This window comes from Polypterus senegalus, chromosome 17, assembly GCF_016835505.1.
Source record: "Polypterus senegalus isolate Bchr_013 chromosome 17, ASM1683550v1, whole genome shotgun sequence".
Taxonomy (NCBI): domain Eukaryota; kingdom Metazoa; phylum Chordata; class Cladistia; order Polypteriformes; family Polypteridae; genus Polypterus; species Polypterus senegalus.
This window is the reverse complement of record NC_053170.1, coordinates 6,826,132-6,852,213: the sequence shown is the minus strand read 5'-3', so window position 1 is coordinate 6,852,213 and position 26,082 is coordinate 6,826,132. Positions and strand designations below refer to the sequence as shown.

Below are 26,082 nucleotides of genomic sequence, written 5' to 3'. Positions count from 1 at the left end.
AAGGTCTGTTCCTGCTGCTCCGCCTAGTGGCACCCACAGACCACAATAGGGCCGTCTCACAGGACTGCAATTCCCAGCCTGCTCTGCAAGGTATCCATGCAGACACCATAGTCCAGGAAGACTTCCACCTATTTATAATATATAAAGTCTTAAATGGCTACGGTCCGGCTTACTTATCTGAACTTATCATGAATTACAAATCTCAAGATGCCGGCCTGCTTATGATTGTGACGATTAATAAAATAACAGTGGGAGGTCGAGCTTTTAGTCACAGGGCCACTAAACTGTGGAGTGGTCTGCCTGCTCCTATAAGAGATGCTCCTTCGGTCTCAGCTCTCAAATCTCACGACTTCAGTTTAGCACACCCTGACTAGAGCTGCTGATTAACTCTACAGACTGCATCTCTGTTGTTAGTCATTAGCACAAAAACATAAGTAACATGACTGTTATAATTTGTTACTAACCCTCACCTATTCTGTTTCTCTTCTCGGTACTCAAATGTGACACTTGGTGCCCACGGCCCACCTGCCAAGTTGTTTGGCCTGCCTGTGGTAAAGTCATCCCTGATGGAGGATCACAGGAATAGTTGGGTAGAAGGGTCCTTTCATCAGATTGGCTGGCTCAGCGCTGACTCACCTGTGGAATGGCCAATAGGGAGAGGCGGCTTGATGGCCAAGGTCTCTAGGACTCTGAACAAATCCAAATCGTATTATGGGATGTCATCTACTGTTGAATTCTGCTTGGTACTTGTAATATTGTACTATTATATTGTATTGAGGATCACTTGTGTTCTGTTCTGGGTATTGTGTTGTATTGACCCCCTTCTTTTTGACACCCACTGCACGCCCAACCTACCTGGAAAGGGGTCTCTCTTTAAACCGCCTTTCCCAAGGTTTGTTCCATTTTTTTTCCCTACCAGGGTTTTTTTGTATGTTTTTCCTTGTCTTCTTAGAAAGTCAAGTCTTGGGGAGGGAGACTGTCAAAAGGTAGGGCCTGCTAAATCCCATTGTGGCACTCCTAGTGCGATTTTGGGCTTTATAAAAATAAATTGTATTAGATGATATTGTGTCAGAGGAGCAAATAGTCCATGTGATTAGTCCATGTCAGTAAAACTGGCCTCCCAACTGGGTAAGAGGGCTTGAGCCATCACGGCTGGAATAGCAGCTCATGCCTGGTGTCCCATCCCCGAGGTGAGCCTTGTAGAGCGAAGTGGCCAGCCAATCCTTTTTTAGGGGGCAGGGGTTTGTTTGTGTGCCGGGGGGTGTTTGGGTCGAGTCTTCTGGAAACACACTGAAGGGGTCACCACATCTGTGAGGAGCAAAACAAGTATAGTTATCATGGCTTCTCCCCTTGCTTTATTCAGACAGTTTCTCCAGCCAAACCCCGGACTATGGCATTCCTAGAAATCGGATTTCTGTTACTGGCCGTCTGTATGAAAACTGTAGGGAAAGTGTGTCTACATGAACCTCCCACCCAGGACCCAGGAAATGAAATGCATTCTATTTGTGTGTTGATGAAATCGTTTCACTTCAAACACATTCTGGTTGGGTGGGTGTAAAGACCAGGCTGAGCATCCATCTGCTAGAACAACATTTTTAGCTTTCTGCTTGGGGAAAAAAAAATATGATTTGCAACAAAAAGGAGGGTGGCTTTTTGACATGACAGGTAACATTTTTTATGGCATCAGTGGACCACTGCTGAGTTGTAGTGTCCTTATTATTTAACTTGACCCTGCGCCTTGAGGTGCAATTTGTACTTTGCTTCAGCCTTTTAAGGTGTGTGATGGTGGCAGCGGTGGGATTTTCCAAGCAGGATTTGTCTTAACTGATTCATTTGTATTTTTTATTTTATCCTGCTGATCAACTGGTGATTCCATTTTCATTTTGGAATGGTTGGTTTAAAATGGGCCTGTCCTTGACTTTTTAACTATAATCTGGTTTCTTTCAGATATCATCCAGTGATTGGGTTCTCTGAGTCAAAAATGGGGTTGAAGGGGTTCATGATGGCAGCTGAGGTGGAGATGCCGAAAGTGTGCGTGCGACATTTGGAATTCAGAGCTTGGACTTTGAAGGCTGCCAGATGCGTCCTTTAGAACCAACTGAACTTTCTGACCACATCTCTCCCAGGCCTTTTTATTATTATTATTATTATTAGTAGTAGTAGTAATAGTATTACTAGCACTATTATTATTATTATTATTATTATTATTATTATTGTTATTATTATTAGCAGTAGTAGTAGTAATAGTATTACTAGCATTATTATTAGTAGTAGTAGTAGTAGTAGTAGTATTACTAGCATTATTAGCAGAACCCCGTGACCCTGTATTTGGATTCAGTGGGTTAGAAAATGGATGGATGGATGGATATTATTATTATTATTATTAGTAGTAGTAATAGTATTACTAGAATTATTACTATTATTATTGTTATTATTATTATTAGTAGTAGTACTACTACTACTACTACTGCTAATAATAATAACAATAATAAAGCTAGTAATACTATTACTATTGTAGTAATAGTATTACTAGTATTATTATTATTATTATTATTATTAGTAGTAGTAGTAGTAGTATTAGTTTTACTAGCATTATTATTAGTATTATTATTACTACTACGAATAATAATAATAATAATAATAATAATAATAATAATAATAATAATAATGCTAGTAATACTACTATTACTACTAATAATAATACTATAACTAGTAGGCCTATTATTATTGTTAGTGTTATTATTAGTATTTTTATTATTATTATTATTATTAGTTGTTGTAGTAGTAGTAGTAATAGTTTTAGTATTATTATTATTAGTAATAGTAGCATTTCTAGCATTATTTTATTATTATTATTAGTAGTAGTAGTAAAAATAAAATATCTATCTATCTATCTATCTATCTATCTATCTATCTATCTATCTATCTATTATATAGTGCCTTTCACTCTATCTATCTATCTATCTATCTATCTATCTATCTATCTATCTATCTATCTATCTATCTAACTCGAACAACTGTCCACTCTGGGTGTTTATCACAATCGCGAGTTGCACTCCCAGCACAATCCAGCAGATGGCACTCCTGCCAAAGGTTAAAATAGAAGATTTTGGTGAGCATTTGGCAAGAAAGCCACTAAAAAGGTGTCCTTTGGTCCTTGGACCACTGGTGCTTTTTAACTTCAAGAGCTGAGATGTTTCCATGGGTCTTCTAACACCCTGCAAGGTCAGAGAACCCAGGTGAGGTAATTACTTTACTGCTGCTACCCGAGCTTGACTCCATGCTGGGATACATTCTGTTCATTTCACTCTTTATATATTAGTAAGAGCTTCTCTGCAAAAAGAACCGGCACGTGAAAAAGTAAGTACACCGCATGAAGCGTTTTTTTTTCCTTATCAATATTTGTTACATCTATCTGTAATGCTGCCTTCAGATCCGGTGACAAGGTAGCCCACAGGACAGTGAGGGCATCAAAGCAGCTCAGCGAGAGGATGGCAAGATAATACACAGCAGCTTTCAGGACACCGATGACACACGGTACATGTGACAGGGGACCCAAGCCATTACAGACTACAAGACCACACCACCTGTTGGCATGTTCCAAATGACAGTTTGATTCCCTGAATGACAAACCTGGGAAGAAGTCAATCCTTTCTCAGGAGGTTCGGTGTTTGTCCACTGCTTATGTATGAAGAATTTTGTTGAATGCAAATCCACGCAAAGCTTTGGGACCAAAACAACATCCTGGGGTGAATGCTCAGGAAATGTGCAAACCAGAGGATGGATATCTTGGCAGACATCTTCAACATTTCCCTGAGGCACACAGTTGTCCCCAAGTGCTTCAAAGCCACCACCATCATACCTGTGCTGAAGACATCTTCTGTCTCTTGCCTCAGTGACTATCGCCCACTAGAGCTCATGCAGTCATCATGAAGTGCTTTGAGATGCTAGTCTGGGGCCTCTTGAAAGCCTGACTTCCCATATCGCATGACCCTCACTGAAGAAGCCATATCATGTACTGGTCCTCTTGGCCTGAGCCATTCTGGACAAAAGAGACACCTACACTTGGATGCATTTCATTGACTTCAGTTCAGCTTTCAACATCATCGTCCTTCAGAAGCTCACATGGAAGTTAAGTTTGCTATGCAACTGGATCCTGGATTTCCTGATCGAGGGACCCCAGGCCATCCATGTTGGAAACAGCATCTCCACTACCATCACACTCAGCACTGGTGCCTCCCAGAGCTGTGTACTCAGCCCTTTTCAGTTCACTCTGCTGAATCATGGTGGGATGGGTGCGTACACCTCTGAGACCCTCACTTTTGCAGACTGCGACGTATGTTTCAGCCAGCATTTCTCCCCTGGCTGGGGTCCAAAGTTGTGTGTTTTATCTCATCTATTTGTTTTAATGTTTCTGTTGTTAATTATGTATATAACTATTTGTGTTTATTTGATTGTATGTTTACTTATTATGTGTTAAATTTAATTCTAAGACAAGATAAGGACCCCCCTTCAATATTTTTTGCATGGAAGCAATCAGTCGTTAATTGGAGTAGTTTCTAATGGGGGGTGGGGGGATTGTAAGGGATCCCCTTTTACCCTTCGTGAGTTTGTTGTGCACCCCCAGTTAACGAACTGCTGCCCCACAAAAGCTTTACCACAGTATGCACCTGCCTACTTTGCCCATATAATCAGCTGGACCTGATTATTATTATTATTATTATTATTATTATTATTATTATTACTGTTGCTGTTGTTATTATTATTACTATTATTATTACTACTACTACTATAATTAATATACTATTATTATTATTATTATTATTATTATTACTACTACTACTATTATTATACTATTGTTATTATTGCTACTATTATTATTATACTATTATTATTATTATTTTCATCCACCCATTTTCCCAAACTAGCTTATCTAGGGCTTTTCTTCAGCCTATTCTATAGAACATTGGACACAAATCAGTAACAATCCATTATTATTATTATTATTATTATTATTATTATTATTATTATTGTTATTATTATTGTTGCTGTTGTTATTATTATTACCATTATTATTACTACTACTACTATAATTAATATACTATTATTACTACTATTATTATTACTATTATCCACCCATTTTCCAAACTCACTTATCTAGGGCTAAATTGAAGAGGACCTTTAGCTTATTCTATAGAAAATTGGACACAAATCAGTAACAATCCATTATTATTATTATTATTATTATTATTATTATTATTATTATTACTACTACTACTACTACTACTACTACTACTATTATTATACTATTGTTATTATTACTACTACTACTACTTTATTATACTATTGTTATTATTACTATTATTATTATTATTATTATTATTATTATTATTATTATTATTATTACTACTACTACTATTATTATACTATTGTTATTATTACTACTACTATTATTATTATTATTACTACTACTACTATTATTATACTATTGTTATTATTACTACTATTATTATTATTATTATACTATTATTATTATTATTTTCATCCACCCATTTTCCAAACTCGCTTATCTAGGGCTTTTCTTCTGCCTATTCTATAGAACATTGGACACAAATCAGTAACAATCCAATATTATTATTATTATTATTATTATTATTATTATTATTATTATTATTGTATGAAGTTTCTCTTTTCATGTATCTGAATTAAGAATATTTTCCCAGCAGATGATGCTTATAGTATCACCTCTTAAAATTTCAAAAGACATAAAAACAAAAATTCCAGTGCGGGCCGTTGTGTGAAGTTTGAATCAACAGCATTTGAATTTTGTTTTATTTTATTTTTTATTTTTTTAACATTTTATTGAATTTATTTAAAATCAAATAACATTCCATACAAACAAGTGAAGTTTTACAGAATTAGTTTCAAATCAAATCAACCCCCACCCATGAGAAAGAGAGTCAAGCCAACAGAGTAAAACTTTAATAGTAGGAAAAATAAATAAAAATAAATAAATAAGAGAGGAGAATCCATTTCCTCGATTGAAATGCTTTTTCTAACATGTTATTGATCAGATCCTGTCAGATTTGAAGATGTTTTGTTCAGATCCTCCAAATGACAATCTGATTTTTTCCCATTTCAGATACTGTATAACATATCAGTTCCCACACTGACTTAACAGAAGTGAGTTACGATTCTTCCAGTTGAGCCACACAAGTCTCCATGCCAATAGTGAACTAAAGGCAATCCCAGTTTGTTTGTCCTTCTCCACTTTAAGCCCCTCAGTGAGCCCACCACACACAGCTGTCAGTGGATTAGGAGGCATTGTGACCCCAAGCCTCTCTAACGCTCATTTAATGGTTTTGGTCCAGAATGATGTTAATTTGGCGCAGGCCTAAAACTTGTGGCCCAGTGAGGCTGGAGCTCGATTGCAATGTTCTCAGGTTGGCTCTCGCCCTGGAAACATTTTGGACAGTTTTAGACGAGAGAGATGCCCTCGATAGATGGTTTGAAGTTGAATGATTGTATGCTTTGCGCATATGGAGCGCGAGTGGATTCTGTGCATGGCTGCCTTCCATTCCTTATCCGAGACTCCTTTTCCCACTGTACTCTGGGATCTTTGAGAGGGAGGGACTGTAAAATGTTTTTTATATATTACAGAAATGCTGTCTGAGTCCTCGAGGCTGATCGATATTTTTTCCGGCATACAGGTAGGTGGGAGGTGAGAAAAACTGGGCAGGTTCTGTTTAAGAAAGTTTCTAATTTGAAGGTAATGATAGAAATGTGTTGCTGTAAAGTTAAATTGGGAGTGTAGTTGTTCGTAGGATGCAAAGACGTTGTCTATGTACAGATCTCTAAGGGATGTAATCCCGAATGCTTTCCAGATATTAAAAACTGCGTATGTTTGACAGGATGGAAGAAGGTGGTTCTCATCCAGAGGTGCCACAGACGACAGCTTCTCCATCTTAAAGTGGGTCGAATTTTAAGAAAGACCATCCCACAGGACCCTAAATTAGGGACGGTCTGTAGGGTTAGTTTTTCTAATTCAGTGCTGGGTGGCTCTCTGCTGCCTCGCAGTAAGAAGATGAAGGTTCACCTCCCCGGGACCCCCTTGTGTGGGGTTGCCATGTTCTCCCATTGTCTGTGTAGGTGAACAGGTGGCACTAAACCAGCCCGAGTGTGTGTTTGGAGGCGAGTTGTGTTTGTGTTCACCCTGTGATAACCTCATGTCCTCTGCAGGGTTTCTTCCTGCTTTGTGCCCTGCGCTGGCTGAATGGGCTCCAGCACCCCCTACGACCCTGTTCAGAAAATGCAGGTGACATATTCAGTTTTAATTCTCTTTAACCCGTTTATTCCAGTTCAGGGTTGCGGGGAGTCACCTGATTCAGGGTCTACGGTATACATGTCATGTTCTGTGTATTGGGTTGTGTTGTATTGACCCCCTTTTTGACACCCACTGTACACCCAACTTACCTGCAACTGAACTGCCTTTCCCAAAGATTCCGCCATTTTTTTTTTTCCCTACAAGGGTTTCTTTGTCTTCTTAGAGAGTCAAGGCTCAAATGGCAGGGTCTGTTAAAGCCCATTGCGGCACTGCTTGTGCGATTTTGGGCTAAACAACAAATAAATTGTATTGTATTGTGATATAGCGCCCTTCACTCAAGATGGACTTGAACCCGTAAGTTATTCACCGGTAAAAATAGAGTAATGCCACAGGGGAACCATTTTTGATTCCCAAAAGACTCATCCACATGAAAGTTCTAGAAAAATCCTGGTCTGTCCCATGCTTCATAAATCACCCTGAATATGTGATGATATACAGCTCAAAAAAAATGAAAGGCACACTTTTTAATGTGAGTAGAGCATCAAGTCAGTGACACTGGGGGGGCTGTTGATCTGCTCAGTGGAGTAGCAGAGGGGCTTGTTCATCAGTTTCAACTGCTTTGGTGCACTAGAGGGGCAACACTGAGACGACCCCCAAAACAGGAATGAATGGGTTAACAGGTGGAGGGAGGCCACTGATGTTTATCTCACCTCATTTGTTTTGTCACTCGTTTTGCATTTGGCTATGGTCAGTGTCACTACTGGTAGCATGAGGCCATACCTGGACCCTACGGAGCTGGCACAGCTAGTCCAACTTCTCCAGGATGGCAGGCACATCAATACGTGACATTGTCAGAAGGTCTGCTGTGTCTCCAAACACAGTCTCAAGGGCATGGAGGAGATTCAGGAGATAGGAGAGCTGGACAAGACCCCTCGTAGAAGGTCCTTAACCCATCAGCAGGACCCACCGGTATCTGCTCCTTTGGGCAAGGAGGATGAGCACTGGCAGAGCCAACAAAATAACCTCCAGCAGGCAGTCAGACCACTGGTGTGAATGTCTCTGACCAAACAATCAGAAACAGACTTCATGAGGGTGGCCTGAGGGCCCGACATCCTCTAGTGGGCACCGTGGAGCTCAATTGGCATTTGCCATAGAATACCAGAACTGGCAGGTCCACCACTTGTGCCCTGTGCTTTTCACAGGTGAGAGCAGGTTCACCCCTGAGCACACCTGACAGACGTGAAAGGGTCTGGAGAAGCCGTGGAGAACGTTATGCTGCCTGTGACATCGTTCAGCATGACCGGTATGGTGGAGGGTCAGTGTTGGTCTGAGGAGGCATATCCATGGGGGGACACACAGACCTCTACAGGCTAGACAACGGTGGGCACCTTGACTGCCATTAGGCATTGGGATGAAATCCTTGGACCCATTGTCAGACCCTATGCTGGTTCCTCCTGGTGCACGACAATGCCCGGCCTCATGTGGCGAGAGGATGAAGGAATTGATCCCATTGACTAAGCGCTCACTACCCTGACCTCAATCCAGTAGACCACCTCTGGGTGGGACTTTATGTTTCGATCCATCCGACCCATCAGCCTGTCCAGGAGCTCAGTGATGCCCTGGTCCAAATCTGGGAGGAGATCCCCCAGGACACCATGTGTTGTCTCCTGTGAACGCTGGGCCGGACACAGACAGACGGACATCGTAAGTTCACCCAACACACTTTTATTTACAATATTTACAATAATATTTTCAGTGCACTACCCAGTGCCTTCTGCACTGTTCCCCCAAAAGTCCAGGCCTCACAGTCCTTGTGCCGTTCTCCTGGCCGCCTCCAGTCCTCTCTCCAGCTCTGTCTGCTACCGCCCGACATCCACCAATGACTGGAGGGAGGCGGCCCCTTATATGGGAACCCGGATGGACTCCAGCTGCTTCCCGGCAATCAGTCTTAGCCACACCCCAGTGTGGCGGAAGTGCCAGCTGTGCACCCGGAAGCTGTCCGGTTGTCCCCTGTCGTCTTCCCCCGGGCTCCAGGGTTCCCTACAGGGTTGGGCTTCCAAGCCCTCTACCCGTGGCCCCCAACATAACCAGGACGGACGCCCCCTCGCGGTCTGGAGGAGGCACAAGCCCTCCTCTGATCCTCCTGGGCGTGGGACCACACTCCTTAGGACGTTGTCAGGCTTTGGCAGGGGGGCATACAAACTACTGAGTACGATTTGGAGTTGCTGCAATGAAATTTCGGCAAAATGGACTCGTCTGCCTGCCACATCATTTTTTCCCTTTGATTTTCGGGGTGTCCCTCTGTCGGTCGATCGTTTCCATTTCCATCCTTTCCTTCCTCACACATCACCATATCAGTCCATAGCAGTAGAGAGAGCCAGCGGGATTATTTTCCCCTTTGAGATCGGATGCGTGTTCAAAGTGTTCCTTAAATGTATTTGAGCAGTTTAGATTTCAGAATTCACCTTTGGATTTGTGTCTTTCAAAGAACGTTTATTGCACACAATCACACGGGCGCAGCTCAGGTTTCCACCGTCTGTTCAGGTCCTGCTAGGTAGCCTACTAGACATTAACTCTTTGAGGGCTGAATATTTTTTCCAAAAAACTTTCTGAAAAGCACACATAGCAATGGTTTCACACATAAGTCAACATCTGCTGTTATGTGCTGTGGCTGCTGTTGGCGTATGTTCGGCATCTCTGGCAGCAGTGGCTGCATGGGGGCACGTTGATGGTCAGCAGGACTACACAGTGGGCCAGCTGCCCGGCTGTCTTTGCACAGCAGGTTGGTTTGCGGTTGCAGTCTGGTTTGTACCTCTCGACATCATAAGTGGTTGTCCTACCAGAGAAACGCTTCTGTAGGTGCATCAGCTACACAAAAGTGCTCAGTGCTACGATTAGCCGAGGACAGATCAGATGATGCTGGCACCTCACTTTAGTTTTTGAGATCCATCTCCAGATCACTTCTATCATACTCAGAGTGCAACAAGTCAGAGTCCTATTCAACAAAATTACATAAAACATCCATGGAGTATTTTGCTTGGCACATTCGCTTTGGTCTCTCGCCAGATGTCAGTGCCATTTTAGAGGTTGTTTGCTCTTCGCTACTCAAGCATGCGTTGGGAATTGAGATTAAATCAACCAACCTATGCAACTTTCCTTCTAGCAAAGAGAGTCAAACTAAAACATAAGGGTGAGTTTTGTTGCAGGTTACAGCTGATTACTGTACTCTACTCCTGAATTTTGACCAAACTCGACATCAGCCCTGAAAGAGTTAAAGATCTTCAAAACCCAAAGAATCAACTTCACCTACGAAGATCAGACTCCAGAATCAAGCGGCTCTTCACCAATCAGTGGCTCTGCCCGGGGAAACCACCCAACCCAGTAAAGAGCCATGTTAGAACCAGCACGTTGGGCGCAGGACGAGGTCCAGCTCTGGACTGGAGGTCAGGTGAATGGAAGATACACTCAGGTTCAGTCCCACCGGGACCCCATTTTTGAGGAGGAATCGGGAGGTCCCAGTGATTACCTAAACAGCCACACGGAGAACGGCACACCTTACAACAACAACATTTATTTCTAGAGCACATTTTCATACAGATGATGGAGCTCAAAGTGCATTACAAGATGAAGAAAGAAAAAAAGAAAAAATAATACAACAACAACAACAACAACATTTATTTCTATAGCACATTTTCATACAAACAGTAGCTCAAAGTGCTTTACATATTAAAGAATAGAAAAATGAAAGACACAATAAGAAAACAAAATAAATCAACATGTGGGCGGCACGGTGGCGCAGTGGTAGCGCTGCTGCCTCAGCAGTTAGGAGACCGGTTCGCTTCCGGGTCCCCTGTGTGGAGTTTGCATGTTCTCCCCGTGTCTGCGTGGGTTTCCTCCCACAATCCAAAGACATGCAGGTTAGGTGGATTGGCGATTCTAAATTGGCCCTAGTGTGTGCTTGTGTGTGTCCTGTGGTGGGTTGGCACCCTGCCCAGGATTGGTTCCTGCCTTGTGCCCTGTGTTGGCTGGGATTGGCTCCGGCAGACCCCCGTGACCCTGTATTCAGATTCAGCGGGATAGAAAATGGATGGATGGAATAAATCAACATTAATTAACATCGAATAAGAGTAAGGTTCAATGGCCAAGGGGGACCGAAAAAATAAAAAAACTCCAGACGGCTGGAGAAAAAAATAAAATCTGTAGGGATTCCAGACCATGAGACCCCCCAGTCCCCTCTGGGAATTCTACCTAACATAAATGAAACAGTCCTCTTTGTATTTATGGTTTTCACGGAAGGACTTGATGATGATGATCACGTGGACTTCTTTCTGGCTTTTAATCCGTCCATCATTGTTGGAGCATCATGAAGCTTTGAGTAGGTGGAGGTGGCGCAGGCCACCACCACAAAGAAACCGGAAAAAGAAACAGAAGAGAGAGTAGGGGTCAGTACGGATTTTAGAGCCACCATGAATAGTTATTATAAGGAAATTGAACATACAGAGTATCAGGATTAAGTTAAAGTGAAGTTATGAGAAGGCCATGTTACAGAAATGTTTTTTCAGCAGTGTTTTAAAGTGCTCTACCGTATCAGCCTGGTGAATTCCTATTGGCAGGCTATTCCAGATTTTAGGTGCATAACAGCAGAAGGCCGCCTGCCCGCCTCACCACTTCTTTTAAGTTTTGTTCTTGGAATTCTAAGGAGACACTCATTTGAGGATCTGAGGTTACGATTTGGAATATAAGGTGTCAGACATTCCGATATATAAGATGGAGCAGATTATTTAAGGCTTTATAAACCATAAGCAGAATTTTAAAGTCAATCCTGAATGACACAGGTAACCAGTGTAGTGACATCAAAACTGGTGTGATGTGTTCAGATTTTCTTTTCCTAGTTAGGATTCTAGCAGCTCCATTCTGCACTTGTTGTCTTTTTTGGGTGGTCCTGAGAGGAGTGCGTTACAGTAATCTAGTCGACTGAAAACAAACGCGTGAACTCATTTCTCAGCATCTTTCAGTGCTATAAGAGGTCTAACTTTACTTATGTTTCTTAAGTGAAAAAATGCTGTCCTAACGATCTGATGAATATGTGATTTAAAATTCAGATTACAGTCAACAATCACCCCTAAGCTTTTTACCTCCATCTTGACTTTTAATCCTAATGTATCCAGTTTATTTCTGATAGCCTCATTGTATCCATTATTGCTGATCACTAATAAGTGAATAGAATTGGAGAACACTGATTAACACAGAATAAAAGTAAGGTCCGATGGCCAGGGAGGACAGAAAAAACAAGAATAAACTCCAGACGGCTGGAGAAAAAAAAAAAAATAAAATCTGCAGGGGGTCCGAGGCCACGAGACCACCCAGCCCCCTCTAGGCATTCTACCTAACATCAATGACCTCAGTCAGTCCTCATGGTATTCAGGGTTCACATGGAAGAACTTGATGATGACGGTCATGTGGACTTCTGGCCTTCAATCCATCAATGGTGGGACATCATGGTGCTCTGATCAGGAGGAGGTGCTGCAGATGGGCACCACAGAAAACCAGAAAAAGAACAGCAGGGGTTAGTACGGCTTGAGGAACCACCAGGAATGATATTGATAATTAAATGCATATACGGAGTATCAGGATTAAATTAAAATTAAGTTATGAGAAAGCCGTGTTAAAGTAACAAGTTTTTATCATTTTTTTTTTTAAAGTGCTCTACTGTATCAGCCTGGTGAATTTCTATCAGTCAGCTATTCCAGATTTTAGGTGCCTAACAGCAGAAGGCTCACCGCCTCACCACTTCTTGTAAGTTTAGCTTTTGGAATTCTAAGCAGACCCTCATTTGAAGATCTAAGGTTACGATTTGGAGGGTAAGGTGGGAGACATTCTGAGATATAAGATGGAGCAGATTATTGAAGGCTTTGTGAACCATCAGCCGTATTTTAAAGTCAATTCTAAATGGCACAGGTAACCAGTGTAACGACGCTAAGACTGGCGTGATGTGCTCGGATTTTCTTTTCCTAGTTGAGATTCTGGCAGCTCCATTCTGCACTCGTTGTCTTTTTTAGGGTTGTTCTGAGAGGAGTGCGTTACAGTAATCTAGTCGACTAAAAACAAAAGCGTGAACTCATTTCTCAGCATCTTGCAATGTTATAAGAAGTCTAACTTTTGTAATTTCTTAAGTGATAAAATGCTGTCCTAGGGGGGCACGGTGGTGCAGTGGGTAGCACTGCTGCCTCGCAGTTAGGAGACCCGGGTTTGCTTCCCATGTCCACCCTGCGTGGAGTTTGCATGTTCTCCCCGTGTCCTCCAGTTTCCTCCCACAGTGAAAAAGACATTCAGGTTAGGTGCATTGGCGATCCTAAATAGTCCCTATTATGTGCTTGGTGTGTGGGTGTGCGTGTGCCCTGCGGTTGGCTGGCACCCTGCCTGGGGTTTGTTAAAAATAAAATAAAAATAAAATGCTGTCATAATAATCTGATTAATATGCGATTTAAAATTCAGGTCTGAGTCAATAATAACCCCCACATTCTTTATCTCCGTCTTGACTTTTAATGCCTTAATCTGAACCAAGGCCTGTGAAACTGCTCAGCTAACCATCACATAGCACATGTTATTTATGGATGCATTCATTTAATCTTTGTAGAGTAGACCAGTGGACTCCCCCCAACCCCCCATCACATTTCTGCCTTAATGTCCCTTTCCTATTGTTCCAGTCCCCATCTGTCCCCATCTGTCTCTCGGTCATTCAGAACGCCTCTCTTTCGTCCCCAGTGTTCCGCTTTAGTAAACCCGACTGCAGTTACAGACGTCTTACTCTAACGACGCACGCTGCGTTTTGAACCCCGGTGATCCGCACAAAACGGACACAATCGCCGGACGCCCCGATCCTCAGCATAAACTATCAGCGCTCATTTCTGATGTTGCCACCGCATTGACAAGGACGACACGCCCGCGCGCGGAGAGGCGATTTATTGAAGTTGAAAGCATATGCGCCATTCCCCAGAGGGCCGTCACTGACTAGCGCTTGCTGCAGAAAACGAGCGCACGTTTCTTTTTCTTTTTTTTTTTTTTTGGTGGAGTGGGGGGAGCGAGCGTTGGACTCCACCTGCCCAAAGCTTGAGGACCCATCAGTCTCTGTCAGGTCCGCTATCACCGGGGTGGGGGTCGTTTGGGGGTGGTGGATAGCGTTTGGTCCTACGTAAGGTCGTATATTAAAACATGGGGTCAGGTCAGGCGCCCATTTGTGCGCGCACACGCACTACTGAATATATCGGCGAGGGGGCCACAGGGGTGACGGATAAAAGAGGCCGATAGGAGGTGATTTCTCCAGGGAACCGGCAAGGCTTGAGGCACAAGTGACCGTTATTTCGTTATTTGCACATCCCCACCCCTTTTATTCTCCACCCTTTGTCTCGTGCAAACGAACAAATATTGAGCGTTAAGAATTCCACTTTTCAGGAACGAAATATCGGCAACCTACCGCACTTGAAGCATTTGTGCTAATGAGAATGCGCAATGCTGCCTCTGGACACATTCGGGCTGTTAATCCGAATTTAATTGGACACACCTGAACCAAAGCAAATGCAGTCAGCCTCGAAGGCAGAGGGAGTCCTCCTCTTCAGACAAAGGCAGTAAGGTGTCAGATCTGCTCAGTTGTACTGCAGGTTTTCATTGGCTCCTGTCATGTGTCTGATGCTGTTGGGATAGGCCTTACCACCCAGTGATCTGAGGTTGGATTAAGCTGCTTTCTGAAACTGTAATTAGAAACAAACTGAATCAGCCTCACTGAGCCTCATTTAAACAGTAGAAAGTCTTAAACATATGAGATGGAAATTGGTATCCCAGTCAGGGAATGTGCAAGAAGATAGACAAAGGTCACTATATAATAGACAAACAGAAAGGTATGAAAGGCACTATATAATAGACAGATGGACCAACAGACATATATCAAAGGCACTATATAATAGATAGATAGATAGATAGATAGATAGATAGATAGATAGATAGATAGATAGATAGATAGATAGACAGAAGGCACTATACAATAGAAAGACATAAAGATATATATGAAAGGCATTATACAATAGACAGATACATAGAGAGAGAGATAAAAGTCACTGACTATACAATAAACAGACAAAAGGCACTATACAATAGATAGACATTGAAATTGTGCCTTTCTTATCTTTCGGTTTGTCTGTCTAATAGATAGTTAATGAGATAGATAAGGTACTATATACAACAGAATGATAGGAAAGGCACTATATGATAGATAGATTAAAGCAATATACAATTGACCGATAAACAGAAAGCTATGTAAGGTACCATATAATAGATAGATAAAGACACTATACAACAGAGAGACAAAAAAGATAAATATGAAAGGCACTTTATAATTACTGTGGTGGGCTGGCGCTTTGCCCGGGGTTTGTTCCTGTCTTGCACCCTGTGCTGGCTGGGATTGGCTCCAGCAGACCCCCCATGACCCTGAGTTAGGATATAGCGGGATGGAAAATGACTGACTGACTTTATAATCAATAAGTATATAGAGGCACTATATACAATAAGAAGACAGACAGATGAACAGAAACATTAGACAATATACAATAGACAGACAGAAAATAGATAGCTAGATAGATAAAGACACTATACAGATTGACAGACAAACAAATAGAAAGATATGAAAGGCACTATATAATAGATAGATAGATAGATAGATGAAAGGCACTATATAATAGATAGATAGATAGATAGATAGATAGATAGATAGATAGATAGATAGATAGATAGATAGATAGATAGATAGATAGATAGATAGATAGATAGATAGGAAACTGCTTAAGGCTTGGGACTCCAAAACCTGGAGATTATTGGTTTAAATCCCACTGCTGACACTGTGTGACCCTGACCGAGTCCGAACCCTCTATATCCTAACTACAGGGTCATGGGGGTCTGCTGGAGCCAATCCCAGCCAACGCAGGGCGCAAGGCAGGAAATAAACCCTGTGTAAGGTGCCAGCCCACAGCAGCCAATGGTATCTCAAATTTTGTAAATCTCCTTTGCTAAAGGAATTTGTCAAACAAGTAAATAATAATAGGAAAGGCGCTGTATGACAGCTAGAGCATTTGGACTACCAATTAAAGTGAAATGCCCCCAATGGCACTTTGAGGGGCTCATCCCTTGCACATGTTGGCAGGCACGTCTTTTTTGCTCGTTTCTGCAGTGTACTTCTTCAAGCTCCACCTCTTCAACCTCGCAAACTATACAATTGATTTTTATTTATCAGAGTGAATTTACGAGCCAAGGATTCTTTCGAAATGTTTATCGACCTTTCTAACAATTGGGGGAACACATGATTGAAATTATCTGGTTTAGTTCACATATCTATAGATTCATAGATATTCATATCTATAGATCTAACGAGAGAGATGAAAGGCACTATATAATACTATAGATTAATGGAGCTCTTTACGTCTACAATTCAGTATATTATATTTGTGTATCCTGCGTTGCAGCACTCAACAGTCCATTTTCATATCCTTTTTCCAGTCATTTGATTCCCAACACTAATGAAATGCACCCAGAATGCCAGTCCACTGCAGGGCACACTCGCATACATGGGCACAGAATATATTAGCCATTAATGAACACAGATTCATTTGGACGGATGGATAAAACTGGAATCCTCGGTGAAGGTCTGCACGTGCAGATGGAGAAACTACCAGTGTTATACGCTGTTAATCGGAGGTGACCCTTTCGTTTATTCCTTCTCGTATTTTCTTCAATTACCGGCACTTTTAACTCCATGTCTAAGCTGAATAAAACTGAAGGTGGCTTCGCAAAGTCCATTCTTTAGAAGCTCTCCTGTGTAGCTGCCCCTTCAGAGACACATGCAGACCCACTTCAAACCGAAGGACCTCTGCTTTCCTGTTAAGGCGCTATATTGTTGCCTCCTTAAATAATATTTTTGCTTTACTTCATTTTGTTGAATTCCAATAAAGCGTGAGAAAAGGAACAATCACCTGCATAATAAGGGGAGTTGATGGCGTTCTCTTCCCGGCTTTATCAGCTCTGTGCTGCAGGCTCGGCCATGAATCACCAAATTCGAGCCGAATAAACGTCACTCTGGGGAGCCGCGCGTTTAAAGCAGAGCTGAGCAAGAGCGCGCTTTCGTGCGTGCGTGCGTACGTACGGACGGGAGCGCGCCTAAGACAGGCTGACCCGACTATCAGCATCTCCAAACGACTCCAGTCAGCTCTGCATCAGCTGTTTCCGGGTTTCACTCTGTCGGCTATTTATTTGCTTGTGTTTTATTTAAATATTTATGCATTTGGTCGCCTCGGCCACACCTTCTCATCTTTCCTGTTTAATTTTCTAACCCCCGTCCCGGAGCTTCACTTAAGAAGCGGGAGGGAAGGAAGGAGGAGGAGGAGGGGAAGGAGGAGGAGGAGGAGAAGGAGGAGGCGGCGTCTCGTTCTTTTGCGGATTAAACTGAACCTCCCGCTGCCCCTCCTGTCCTGTCCGCTGTTCGGCAGTGGCGAAGGGGACAGCGATACGAAGCTTTCCAATGAGCTGCCAGCCTCAGTGCCCCGTGGATGTCGTGTCCTCATCCGGAGGAGAAAAATTTGGAACCGGAGAAATCAAGCGCAGCCGCGGCGGCAAATGCTAGAATGGCTCTCGGCTCGTTGTGGATGCTCTGACGTTGCTGCAGGTGAGTTTTATTTTTTTTATTATCATTATGGTTTTATCGGATAGCCCGCTGCTTCGACTTCTCGGTGGCTTTGTTTGGAAAAGGAACCTGCGAGCTGAGGAGTGCGCGCGAGAAAGAAAACACCAAAGCAACAGTAACTTTAACAGGGCAATCGGGACGTCCAAGTGGACCGACTGAACGACCGCTTTTGGACTTAATAAACGCGGCGACGGAGCGCGTTGGTCCTGCCTCGCTGGTCGCTGTGCTCCGCAAGAAGCGCACGCAAACGAACGGTCAGGTGCTGGGACATTCTTCACCCGGGGCGATTCAGTTTTGAAGGAAAATAAATAAATAATAAATAAACGCAGTGTTCGGTGATGGAGAGATTTAAAAGGGAGCGAAAAATGTCGTGTTCTGCATCGTTAAGCATTAGGAAAAGAATCACAAATTACGGCAGCGATGCGATCAAAGCGGAGGGTGAAACGAAAAAGCGGCGTGTCTGATGAATAAATTGTATACACCGATAAGGCACTATATAATAGAGAAATCGACGTGTCAAATAAATAAATCTAGATACAGTGTAGGGTGGTGATTAAGGCTTTGGACCTCATACCCTGAGGTTGTGCGTTCAGATCCCACTACTGACACTTATGGGACTCTGAGCAAGTCACTTCACCTGCCTGTGCTCCAACTGGGGGAAAAAATGTAACCAATTGTATCTCAAATGCTGTAAGTCACACCTCGAATTAAGGCGTCAACCAGATAATTAATTATAACATGAAAGGTGCTGTGTGATAGTGAGATACAGAAAATGCACTATATAATGGATAAATATGAAGGGCACTATATAATAGATTGATGGAACAGGCATATGATAGAGACATAGATATTAAAGATACTAAATAATGAATTGATAAAGAAGGCGCCATTTGGACATATGGAAAAGGATCTATATACCAGGTAAATAGGAAAGGTAGTATACTGTATAATAGAAGTAAAGGCATATACTAGATAGACAGATAGATAGAAAAGTCACTAAATGTTTGATCGATAGATATGAAAGGTGCTATATAATACAAATATTAAAGGTACCATTATATAATCGATAGATATAAAAGGCATATAGAGAAGTCACTATACAGTAGATAGACTGATAGATATAAAAGGCACTATATAATAGGTAAAAGCATATAATAGGTAGATAGATATGAAAGGCACTATATGATAGATAGATAGATAGATAGAACTATAGTCTTTATGTTGCTACTGTTTGTCTGTTTCTTTTTGTGGTAACTGGCACTGTACGTTTTTGAGACCAAGCTAGAAGCCATCGAGGTCAATTACTTAGTATGAAGGAGGTTTACACGCCAGCCGTCAACATCTTAACAATTATCCCGACAAACAACTGATCAGAAAAAAAAAAAAATCATATTGGGGAGTCCTGGGAGAATCGCAACAAAGTCGTAGAGCTGAGTCTCTGCACTTTTGTGTTTTCCATTTGTTTTAATTCGACTTGCTATCCTTAGAAAATTCACCTTGTCGGACGATAATGAGCTGGTCCTTCAGTAATTTTCAAACGAGATTAATTTAATTTTCGGTTTGCACTCACCCTGGCACTTTCTATCCATCTGTTATATAGTGCCTTCCATATCTATCTATCAATCTATCTATCTATCTATCTATAGCGCCTTTCCTATCTGTCTATCATTTCTGGTAATTCCCTAAGCTTGTTAGCGACAGCCATTGGAGTCTTCTCGTTTGTTCCTGTCGTCTTTGTCCTGTCAGCAAGGATTTAAACCGCGATTATGAGTTTGATTGGCCACTCGCTGCTGTTGCCGAGGAGTAAATCTCTCTAACCGAATTAAAGCGCGCCGCGAGACGGTATTGTTTACAGCTCTGAGACTCCGTCCTCGTGTCCTACATTTCAACCTCGGGGAACGGTCGCTCATTAATGAGATCGTCTGTGAACTCATAATATGAAGAAAAAAAGTGGAAAAGATAAGCCATTTATTTAACTTTTTATTATTTGCCTATATTTTTCAGTTAGGCGCTGTTTTTAATTTTGCCCCCTGCCTTTCCCCCTTTTTAAAGTCCAGACTGAGAACAGGAGTCCCTGTCAGTGCACTGAGGTGCTGCCTTTAGCGATTTAGAATCACGAAGTGACTCAGGGGTCATCACTGATACACGCCAGAGAGGGCGGCCTCGTTATCTCTGCCCAGTAGTTCGTGTGCCTCTCATTTGTGTCCGCACACCCGTCATCGGCACATCACTTTGGATACACTCTCATCTAAAGAGGATTTTTGCTGTCAGGTGGAGCTGGTGCTCGTGTTTTTGTTCACCATTCACGTTGCACTCTGTGCTCTGCATACCCAGTTGGGATGTTTCAATGCTGATATGAGGGGAGGAGACAAGCAGTCGAAAGTCAAAGGAGCATCGAGTGGAACAACCTAGAGAATGCCGGCCATGGCACAGCGAGCACTGGTTTGTTATAAAGATTAAATCTGACGAGACTCCGTGAACAGACATGACTTATGAGCTCAAGAGCCGGGAACTCATTTTAGAAAGAAATAACTCAGCGCCGTAGGCAAGGAGAGCAAATCTAAGCGTCGCGTACCGTGTGCGTTTCATAAATATGGAGCACCACGGCCTCACCTCGGGCCCCCTGCGGTATAAACGGCCTCGGCATGCGAGGGCACCTAAACGGGCAGACACGACTTAAAGCCCGGCGCTCAGTTGATTGAACACTTGAGCTAAAATGGGCACATGTGTTACTATCTATTAGATAGCTAGGAAAGGTACTATATATAATGTATAGATAATTATATAGACAGTCTATCTATCTTATAGTGTTATCTATTATATAGCGCCTTATCTATCTATCTATTATATAGTGCCTTTCATATCTATCTATCTATCTATCTATTATATAGTGCCTTTCATATCTATCTATCTATCTATCTATCTATCTATCTATCTATCTATCTATCTATCTATCTATCTATCTATCTATCTATTATATAGTGCCTTTCATATCTATCTATCTATCTATCTATCTATCTATCTATCTATCTATCTATCTATCTATCTATCTATTATATAGTGCCTTTCCTATCTATCTATCTATCTATCTATCTATCTATCTATCTATCTATCTATCTATTATATAGTGCCTTTCATATCTATCTATCTATCTATCTATCTATCTATCATATGTTGCCTTTCCTAACTGTCTATTACAAAGTGTGTTTTCTGTTAATATAGTGCCTTTCTCATCTCTTTATTACATGGTGTCTTTTACTATCTATCTATTTTATTGTGTCTTTTACGTCTCTCTTTCTGTTTTTCTCTCTCTTTGATTCTTGCTCTCCTGCATCTCATCTTTGTTTTAAATCTGGTAGGTTAAAGTGGCCTTTGTGATGAGAAAAGGGGAAAAAACAAAAAGTGCGTAGTAATTACAAAGAGAAGGTGTCCCTGGGCCTTGACTTGGTCCTCTTCACCCCCGTGGGTGACGTGCTGAGCTTGTGGTCTGCTTTATGTGATTTAGTCGTCTCGGGTGACTTCTCCTTTGAGGCTCTGATGGACTTCCCGTCAGGTCTCATGTCTTTCAGGTGGTCCTAAACGTGCAGTGTGGGCCTTTTATGTCAGACTTGATGGTTATTGAAGTGCCTGGCCTAGAGAAGCTAATGGAGGTACAATGGAGTGGTGGCGGGCGCAGCTCTCCCTGCAAGTCGTTTCATTTCATCTCAGTCAGACGCACTGGCCGAGTGTATTGATTGTATGTGACGTCCTGACCAGCTGACATCTTTAAATGACACGTCACATGCTCGGCCCTCACCCAGGCTCACTTTCACCCGTCATATGAGGGTCACTCAGACTCCCCAAGTCTTGCTCTTGTTTTTTGCTCCCAGGGTCTTCTAAATGTTCTCCCACACCTTCTGTGGTGTCTTGTGGTTCACAGCTTTTGTAGGGGACACGTTGTGAAAGGTGACACAGAACTCATCTCTGTATGCAGTCAGCAGCTTACAGGATCCAAATGTTAAAGACCGGCCCACCATGTCTCACACCAGGCTGAAGCCCCTCTGTGGTGGACTCACAGGGTGTGCTCAACCAAGGCTGCCGCTTCACCAACTCAGAGCTCAGAGCCCCTCTGTCTCCATGATGTCAGTAAGCCGCTGACCTCTGGGGCGTAAATCTGAATATGCGAAGTGGAAAGAGACCCCCAAATGAATTTAACAAAAAGAAAAAAATGACAAGGGAGTGTAATAAACAACACTATCGCGGTTATGAGGGGTGAACCCGGAGATCACCGCGGCTGTCTGCACCTCAAAGAACACGGGGGGGGGCTTCATTGGGGGTCTGTCTCTCAGTCTTGAAGATTCTTTTAATTAGCAGAGTGTTATCAGCTGGATTGCAATGGCTGGAAAAGAAATGCCAGCTGGGAGTTTGACGAAACCATCAGGAGAGTCCATCAGACACCCAGGAAAAAATAAACAGATACAGATTATTGATTATTGATTGATTGATTGTCTATTATAAGATTTCTGGGTTGCAGAGCACAGTGCAACAGCTTAAGACAAAAACACAAACCGATTAGGAAAGAATAAAATTAATAAGAAATTAAACATCTGCTGAAAGTACAAACTCTGTACCATGAATTGGAGGAAGCATGTGTACGAATGTCTAATACACTACAGTGCAGTCTAGTAAAGTACAGAACAGCATAATACCATACTATAATGTCGCATTGTACAGAATTGAAAAATATATATTAGTATAGTTTAGTACAGGAGAGTATAGTATAGTATAGTATAGTATAGCAGCAAAACTGCTGTACACTAACTTAGAATAAGCTGTCATTGCCCCCAAATTGGTACAGCATAAGACAGTTGAGTATAATAGATAGATAGATAGATAGGAAAGGCACTATATAATAGATAGATATATAGATAGGAAAGGCACTATATAATAGATAGATAGATAGATATGAAAGGCACTATATAATAGATAGATAGGAAAGGCACTATATAATAGATAGATAGATAGGAAAGGCACTATATAATAGATAGATAGGAAAGGCACTATATAATAGATAGATAGATATATAGATAGGAAAGGCACTATATAATAGATAGATAGATAGGAAAGGCACTATATAATAGATAGATAGATAGATAGATAGATAGATAGATACTTTATTAATCCTAAAGGGAAATTCCCATATTCCAGCAGCAGCATACTGATAAAGAACAATATTAAATTAAAGAGTGATAACAATGTAGGTAAAACAGACAATAACTTTATATAATGTTAACTTTTACCCCTCAGCTGGAATTGAAGAGTCACATAGTGTGGGGTCTCCTCAGTCTGTCAGTGGAGCAGGATGGTGACAGCAGTCTGTCCTGAAGCTGCTCCTCTGTCTGGAGATGATCCTGTTCGGTGGATGCAATGGATTCTCCATGACTGGCAGGAGTCTGCTCGGTGCCCGCCGCTCTGCCATGGATGTCAAACTGCCCAGCTCCATTCATTTGCTAAGTGTAGTGCAATACAGCACAGTACATTTGTAGCGCAGTACAGTAAGGCACAATACATTTTAGTTTGGCATAGCAAAGTTTTTAATGTAGCATAGCATAATGGAGAATAGTACAGTATAACACCGTGAAGCACAATCCAGTATTAAGCAGCACAGCCAGCACCCTATGCATTAGTAGAGTACAGTATAGTATAGTATACTGTCGTGTAGTGTCGTGTAGTGCAGTATGGCAGATAAACTGCTGTGCACTCGCCGGAATCTGCCGTCATGACCCCAAGTTGGTATACTATAATACAGCTGAGGATAGCATAGTACTGTACAGTACAGTACATCTCTCTATATATAAAAAAGGAGAGAACAACTTAACGGATTTAGATTGTTTTTTTTTTTTTCTATAATTTTGCTTGGTTCATTTTGCAACTTCTCTCATCACACTAAGTATCAAAGTACGCTTGCGGTTCCGATTTATTTGTGCGAATCCGAGAGAGATGTGGTGGGACGGGGCCCTCCTCGCTCATGTGCCAGCCTCCGTCGCCATGTGTTGGAGTGCACCTTTGCCTCCTTAGCTAGTGATACCTGTTTGTTTGCTTATTGATTTTTAAAGTTTGTCCCGTTTCACTGCTGTGTGGGTGGAGCCGCGGGGGACAGCTAGTTTTGAATATGGTAAAGTATAGTAAAGTTTAATGTAGTCAAGTGTAATGGAAGATAGGGCAGTATAGCACAATACATTTTTAATTTTACACAATTGAGTACAGTACAGTTTAATGTAGCATAGTATAATGGAGAATAACACAGCACAATAAAGCGGAGTGTAGTATACTACTGTACAGTACAGTATTCATTAGTAATGTATAGTACAGTCTAATACAATAGAGCAAAATGATAAGACTGCTGTGCACTCACTTGGAGTAGCTGCCATGAGTTCAGATTGGTATTGTATGATGCTGTTGAGTATGGTGCAGTAAAGTAGAGTACAGTACAGCACAATCAATGTTAGTATAGCTGAATAAAGTATAGTTCATTTTATAGGAATATAGCATAAAGGAGGAGAGCACAGCACCACACGGCAAGGCCTTACCGACCACCATGAAGACTTGAAACACCACGGGGGGCACCCCCACCACGTTCAGTGTTTCTCACTTCAGCACCGCAGTCAATGGTCCAGAATAGCAGGAAATCTGCACTGCACTTGCTTAGAACAGGCTGCCATTACCCTCAATCGGTGTAGTATACTGCAGAGTTGAGCGGAGTGTAGTATAGTGCAGTATAGTAGAGTACGGCACATTCAACTTTACTACAGTCAATGATAGTATAGCACGGGGGATAGTACAGTATAGCACAGCACATTATAGTAGAGTATAGTAGAAAACGTGTAGTACTCTCTGAGTTTGATTTAGAACACCACACGTTTTGGATCGCATAGTTTAGCTTTCCTGTGCTCCTCCTAATTGCTGCGTTCGTTTGTAGAAGTGATGTCTGATTTTATTATTTTTCTCATCTTGTTATATCGGTCGAGTTGTGCTGGGGTTCTGAGCCATACACAGTGAAGAGCACTACACGAAAATCAATTAAATTAAATATAGCATAGCATGGCATGGCATGGCTCAGTGTTTAGTGCGGGTGCCTCATGGATTCCACAGCAGGACTCCCACGCTCCCCCAATTTTTTTTTTTTCTTTTCTATCTCTGGTTCTTTAAGTTTCTCTCCCACTTCCTAAAGAGTTGAACATTGAAGTTGACTGATTGATTCTAAATCAGCCTTGGGGATTAATACCGTGTATCCAACATGAAGGGCTAGGCAGAGCGTGGCACTGTGATGGACTGGCACCTCCTTCAGACTGTGTCGACTGCAATATAACAACACCAAATGATATAAACTAAAACTCCTGTGACCGGGGGTCCCAATACGGCCACAGTCCTCCTTGTGGGTTATAACACATGGCTGAAGTGCTCTGGTGCTGCTTGTGCATTAGACGCCATTTTGCATCCTGCGTACCTAGGGGTGTGGTCTCCGGGGTCGTGACCTCAAGTTCATTAGCATGAATGGTCAGCATTTGCGCCAAGCTTTATTCGTTCTGCTGGTAATTCCTTTAAACACATAAACACAAGTCTCTTTCTGTTCGTATTTGATTTTTTTGAGGCCTTCCTCTCCGGTTTTGACTTTGAGTCTTGTCTCTCGTCTGGGTGTCGTTCTCTTTGTTTAAATTTTATTTGTTTTATTTTGGATTTGGCATGCCATCCCTCGGTTCATCTCAAAAAATGTGTTATCTGCTTCCTGCCGAGCCGGGACAAAAACTATCTGCTACCACAGCTCGGCACTTGTGGGGCAACTGGCCAGCCAAGCTGAGTTCAGAGTATTGCTGTTAGAGAGAGTTAAAGATTCATTCTTTCCTTCACCTTCTGAACTTCCCTAATCTCATCCAGTCCTTGTAGATACCAACCCTATATGGGCCTGTAGTGCATTGTATGGCCCAAATTAATGCCCATACCCACAGTCTGGCCTGCCAGTCTCTCAGGGCTTTGGATGAGTGTGATTGGCAGCTCC

The 26,082-nt window shown here is 42.1% G+C and overlaps 1 protein-coding gene and 1 long non-coding RNA gene across 2 annotated transcripts in view; one reads left to right on the top strand and one right to left on the bottom strand.

Annotated features, from left to right (window-relative positions):
- Positions 1-12,778: 12,778 nt before the first annotated feature.
- On the bottom strand, positions 12,779-17,407 carry LOC120517791. The gene is made up of 3 exons (XR_005631104.1): positions 17,341-17,407; positions 14,886-15,072; positions 12,779-12,847 (listed from the first exon to the last, which is right to left on the bottom strand). It is a non-coding gene; the product is annotated as an uncharacterized LOC120517791 (long non-coding RNA).
- Positions 17,408-17,517: 110 nt separating this feature from the next.
- samd14 (sterile alpha motif domain containing 14) overlaps positions 17,518-26,082 on the top strand; it is an 86,909-nt gene continuing 78,344 nt past the window's right edge. The window contains exon 1 of the mRNA XM_039740282.1: positions 17,518-18,029. The gene's annotated coding sequence lies outside the window, so the exon portion shown is untranslated. The remainder of the gene's footprint in view (positions 18,030-26,082) is intronic.